General features: G+C 35.5%; 1 pseudogene; it reads right to left on the bottom strand.

The window, feature by feature from the left end:
- Positions 1 to 877: 877 nt before the first annotated feature.
- LOC107664127 (chemokine XC receptor 1-like) lies at positions 878 to 1612 on the bottom strand (annotated as a pseudogene).
- Between the last annotated feature and the right edge of the window lie 3849 nt (positions 1613 to 5461).

Raw genomic sequence — 5461 nt, 5'->3', positions numbered from 1 at the left:
ATAATGTTTTTTTAACCTTAAACCGCATAAACACATTTCATTACACCAAATACACCAAATAATGTTCTTTTTAGCATAAAATGTTATTTTTTTTATTATATGACCCCTTTAATAAACCGTACAAGCAGACGTAATTGACATAAACATGAAAGTCATACAGTAATACATGGAAGAAGGTAAATAGATATAATTTAATTTAATGTGGAAATATTTTCTGTATTAATGACGACACATTTGTTGGTTTGGTTTCTCCATTACATACTTTCAGTTATATTTGTACTTACAAAAAATGAGAACTTCAACCTCAAAAAGGAAGAACACTGGTTATAATTTAGATCATGATTTTCTCACAACTGAATGTTTTCACTGCTTGAAAGAGAGAGGAATTATCCTGCAAAGTGGCACTTTATTTTAATTTTAATCATGCAGATCTAACGGTTGTAGTTTTATTGGCAGAAGCTGAGCAATGGCTCAACAAAGTTTTCAAATAATCAATTCCAGCATATTAACAATAATAAAAAATAGCTGCAACAGCATCTCCATGTACATCATTCATACTGTGTTTTAAAACTCAAAGTTGGTTCGCTGCAATCTGTTAAAGTACTTGAGTTTTCTCTTAGTACATTGAACCCAGCGACTGATTTCTGCCTGTGTGGCTTGACTGGAATTGAGATTTTTTTTTTTTTTAAAGATCTTCTGCAGAATCATTTTTAGATGATTCCTGAATTTTACGCCAACAAAAACATAAAACACAGGGTTCAAGCAACAGTGGGATAAAGCTATCATTCGGCAAGCATAATAAGCATAGTCCACGCTTTTGCTTACTTCACAGTCTGTGAATGGATGGAAGGTCAAAGATTTTATAAACATGACAATGTTATATGGAGCCCAACTGATAAAAAACACAAGTGTGATGCAGAATATTAGTCGAACAGTCTTGTGTCTTTTATTAGTCCGTGATTTTGTGATCATCCAAAGCATTCTGCCATAGCAGTAACCCATGATTACAAATGCAATGAAGAAAAATGCATTTTGAAAATAAGCAATGCCAGATTTCCATTCAACACTGCCATATTCACAGTATTGGCTGTCAGATTCTATCATGACTTCACTATGAAGTGAACCGAGCAGTGCAGCCGTTCCACTCAGGATCCAAACGATAAAAGAAGAGACTGAAAGGCCTCTGCATCTCTCCCAGTCGGACAAAGGATGAACCACTGCCATGTAACGCTGAACGGTCATTAGAGTCAAGAACAGCACGCTGCTGTAAAAGCCCACATAGAAGAAAAACTTCACAGCTTTACAGCCAAGTTGAGCCAACCTCTCCAAATGTCCAACCCCAGATATAGTATGATGCCCAAAACGGAAGTTTAAAAGTGAACAGCAGATCTGACAGAGCTAAATTGAGGATGAAGACGTTGGTCAGGGATTTGAGGCCCTCATAGAGCGCAAGGATTACCAAAACGAGGATGTTACCGATGCAGCTCAATACAACCACTGCTGTGAAACAAATTGGAATAACAATGGATCTGATTTTTACCACCTCCTCTTTGCGACACAACTGGTCTTCATAGTCTGTGACATAGTCGAATGTTGTATTCTCATCAGTCATGTTGTTCAGTTGCAAGATCAGATTGGTTCAGGTTCAATTCTTTATTCCCTACCAACGTTTTCTGTGTAGAATATACTCCAACATAAATCTGCCTTTTTATTAAGACAAAACAAGAAAAAAAATATATTATTAATTATCAGTTATTAAAGTTATTAATCAATTTATCTACATTTATTACAGTGTGAATATACTAAATTAGTTTACTAAACATTTAGTTCTTACCTGTTGCTCTTTTCACAGTCAGTTTGCAAGACAATAAACTGTCTCGTCTCTAACTAAATGGGATCAAACCAGTCTGATATGAAATATATATAAAACCATTTTCCCCACAGCTTTTTTAGCTGACCTTTTTGTCTAGTTGACAGCAGATCAGAGATGTGGAAGAGGCGTTTGTGTTGTTCTGAATTTATACTGACAGAGATTTTGCTTCCTCTTTTTTTTTTTTTTAACAAACATATAAAGGCAGTCAGAAATATAAAATATATAGGTTTGATTTTGACATTGGTGGGGACATAACAGCAGACAACACCCCCTCCCCATCCAACTACCCTAACAGTTTCACATCATCATCTAACAAACAATATAATTCTTTTTCTTAAGGATTAAAGATTCAGTGGGAAAAAAAAGGAAAAATGATTGCACAACCACCAATTAGGTGGCGATATGAACCAAGTATGCAAATGGCCTTTGAACAGAAGAAGAAAGAAGTAGTATGGCGCACTTTTTCTTAGCGTCCGTTTCCATAGTGACTCGTCGATTCATCGCTCTGTTGAGAATGTCTTGCGTGTTAACCAGGAACTTACTCTGAGTTGAATGAACTTACTCCCGGACGCGTTTTTGGAACCAACATACCTCAAGTAAGCAAGGTTTGGGTTAATCCACCGAGAGTTCAGGGTTTAGCAGATGGTAAGTTAACCTTGTTTTCTGGCATACAGCCCCGGTTGTATTGTAAGCAATGGCGTCGTCAATATTGCTTAACATTTATGACAGTCTTTTGACCACAGTTTTAAGTCATCTATTGCTATTGTAGCCAAAATACATAACTACACTGTAAAAAATGATCATGAATTTAACGGCAAAAGACTGTAAAAATGCTACAGCAAAAACCTGTTAAATGGTTAACGGTAAATTCCCCTACTATATATGGTGAAAAACTGTATTGGACATAAATTTTACGGTAGTATACTGTTTTTGGAAGTCAAAAAGACCGTATAATTTACAGTGAATAACCGTAAATTGACATTCCCAGAATTCCCTACGTTACATTTCAAATTTGATGTTTTTTTGTTGAAATAACTGTATGTTTCTTCTTAGTTTTTTCTTATCAGTTTTCTTATCAATTAGGGTTGTGTGTTACACCTAATGTTGTTAAATGAATATTTATTGCATTATTTCACTTTCATGTGTGTTACCATGATGGTGTTTAGCGTTTGTGTGAATGACACTGTGCACCTTCTATGTATGTTATTATTTAAAAGCTGCTTGTGATGGGCTTTGGTTCATCATGTGACTTTCTCATCACCACCTGCATTGCTATCAGTGTATTACAAAGGTACAAAACATATTTCAGTACTTCAATAAGGTTGGTATATTAACATTATATCAGTTAATGAAATTATGGTATTTAACTGTAAATTTAAGTTAAAACCGTAAAACCTAAAACGTTGCTACCGTATTTTTTACGGTAAAATTCCGGCAACCACAGCTGCTGTTTTTTTACCGTAAATTTTACAGAATTTTTTTTACAGTGTATGGTAGCCAGCATTCTCAGAATTAATAAACAGAGCTTTTTATGTTAGCCTCAGAGCACTGGGTGTCTTAATGAGGCTTTACATCATTTTATTTTAATATTAAAAATGAATGGGACCAATGATGATTCTGTTGCTGTAGAAACGAATGCAACCTTCACCCCATCTGATTGACAGATAAACCACACATTCTTTTTTCAGTGTTTTTTTTTGTGGATATTTCAGCTAACAGTTTGCTTGTACATTCAGTTTAACAACATAAATGTACAGAGGGTAAACTTTATCATTCAACTGACTTGTGCACATATGTTTTAAAGGGGTGGTTGGTTGTGATTTCACTTTTTTAACTTTAGTTAATGTGTAATGTTGCTGTTTGAGCATAAACAATAGCTAGGCCCTATTTTTCCATCCAAATATTTGAATTAAACTTATGCACAAAACTGGAATAGCCTGTCGCATAAAACATTTGCGAATAAAGCACCGTTTCCATCCAACGAGTCAAAGAGAACAAAAATGTCCTGGTAAACTGGTACTAAATGTCACTAAGAAAACTTGGAGAAGTCACTGAATAGAATAATTTTCTTATATGATAAATTACTTGCGCCTTAGAGCGAGCAGACGAAACAATAAATGCAGTCATTGCTTTCGGAGGTGGCTGCCAGTTGTTTGGGAATGCAGTCGTGTAAATTATACAGAAGTACTTTGATAAAAGACTTTGCTCAGGCATGACCATAACAACATATAGATGCTGTGAATGAGATCGGTCCGCTGCTAGTCAAGTTATCCCGTCTCATAGCACAAACCCAGCAAACACGTTAATGTGGGGCCCACATGGGTTTCACATGGGCTACAGAGTGGGCATGGGCTCAAAATGGGCATCTTATCTGGGGCCCACTTGGGTGACCCAGCTAGGACCCACATGGGTGAACCCAGGTGGGCTCCCCATGTGGTTCCTAGCTGGGTAATTAATGGGAAATGTGTGCATGGGCACAATACCCCAAGTTATGAGAATATGGACCAGGTATACTGCTTATTTTAGTGATAAGTAACTGTTAATTTGTGGTGTAGTGATCACAAAACTCACAGTTTATAATAAATAATAAAATTCAAATGTATTTATTAAAAATGTATTATTATTAAATGTATTAAAGACAAGTACACTAATACAAGTGAAGTGATACTTAAATAAGAACAAATGAAGACGTCAGATGAAAAAAACGTCTGAAATCTTCTTCTAAAATAATCATTTTTATCAGGCTCTTATATTTATGTTCAGTTATTTCACTGTAATGGCAATGAAAAGGACCTATACATTGCCTAATAAAAATGATAATTTTTTGAAGAAAATTTCAGATGGACAGATTTTGAGATTTGTGATTAAATGAGACAAATTAAATTTTTGTGTGAACTATGCCTTTAAATGTTGCCCTGTACCCATGTTTACACAGAAACCATTTGTTTATGATAGAATATTATATCCGATACCATTATTTCCTGAAAAATGTAAAAATGGAGATGACTGCTTATTTATTGCAAGGGCTTAAATATGGAATTTAATCTTACTTTAGTGCTCTTTGTGTTTTACAGGAAGCTTGAAAAACAAGTCTCTTACATACCAAATGACCTGAAAAGAGGCAGAAAAGTCAGTGTCAAAGTGGCTAATTGGTGACGGGAGGAATTCGTTCTGTGAGGTCACATAGTGGAGAGCAAGATGGGTAAGTCTTAAAGGGGTCCTATTATGCGTTTTCACTTTTTCAACTTTAGTTAGTCTGTAATGTTGCTGTTTGAGCATAAAAAAGATCTGCAAAGTTACAAAGCTCAAAGTCCACATCAAAAGCAGATATTTTATTGAACAGAAATCACTTTTCAAAAACTACAACGAACGACTCGTTTGGACTACAACGCATATTTTCCGGGATTTGTGATATCACAAATATCGATGAATGGGACGAGACCTGGTTGAGCTGCACTAGAGAAGGCAACGAGTGTTATCACTATGTCGGAGACACGCTAGCTTTCCCAAGGCAGATGAACTTAGAGTGGTTACAATCATCCGGGTTTAAATCGCGCTCAAATTGATTTGATTTTGACGCAATATTTA

This window comes from Sinocyclocheilus anshuiensis, unplaced genomic scaffold (genome assembly GCF_001515605.1).
Source record: "Sinocyclocheilus anshuiensis isolate Anshui unplaced genomic scaffold, SAMN03320099.WGS_v1.1 scaffold67, whole genome shotgun sequence".
Taxonomy (NCBI): domain Eukaryota; kingdom Metazoa; phylum Chordata; class Actinopteri; order Cypriniformes; family Cyprinidae; genus Sinocyclocheilus; species Sinocyclocheilus anshuiensis.
Note: the sequence above shows the minus strand (reverse complement) of the source record. Positions and strands in the feature narration are given on the sequence as shown.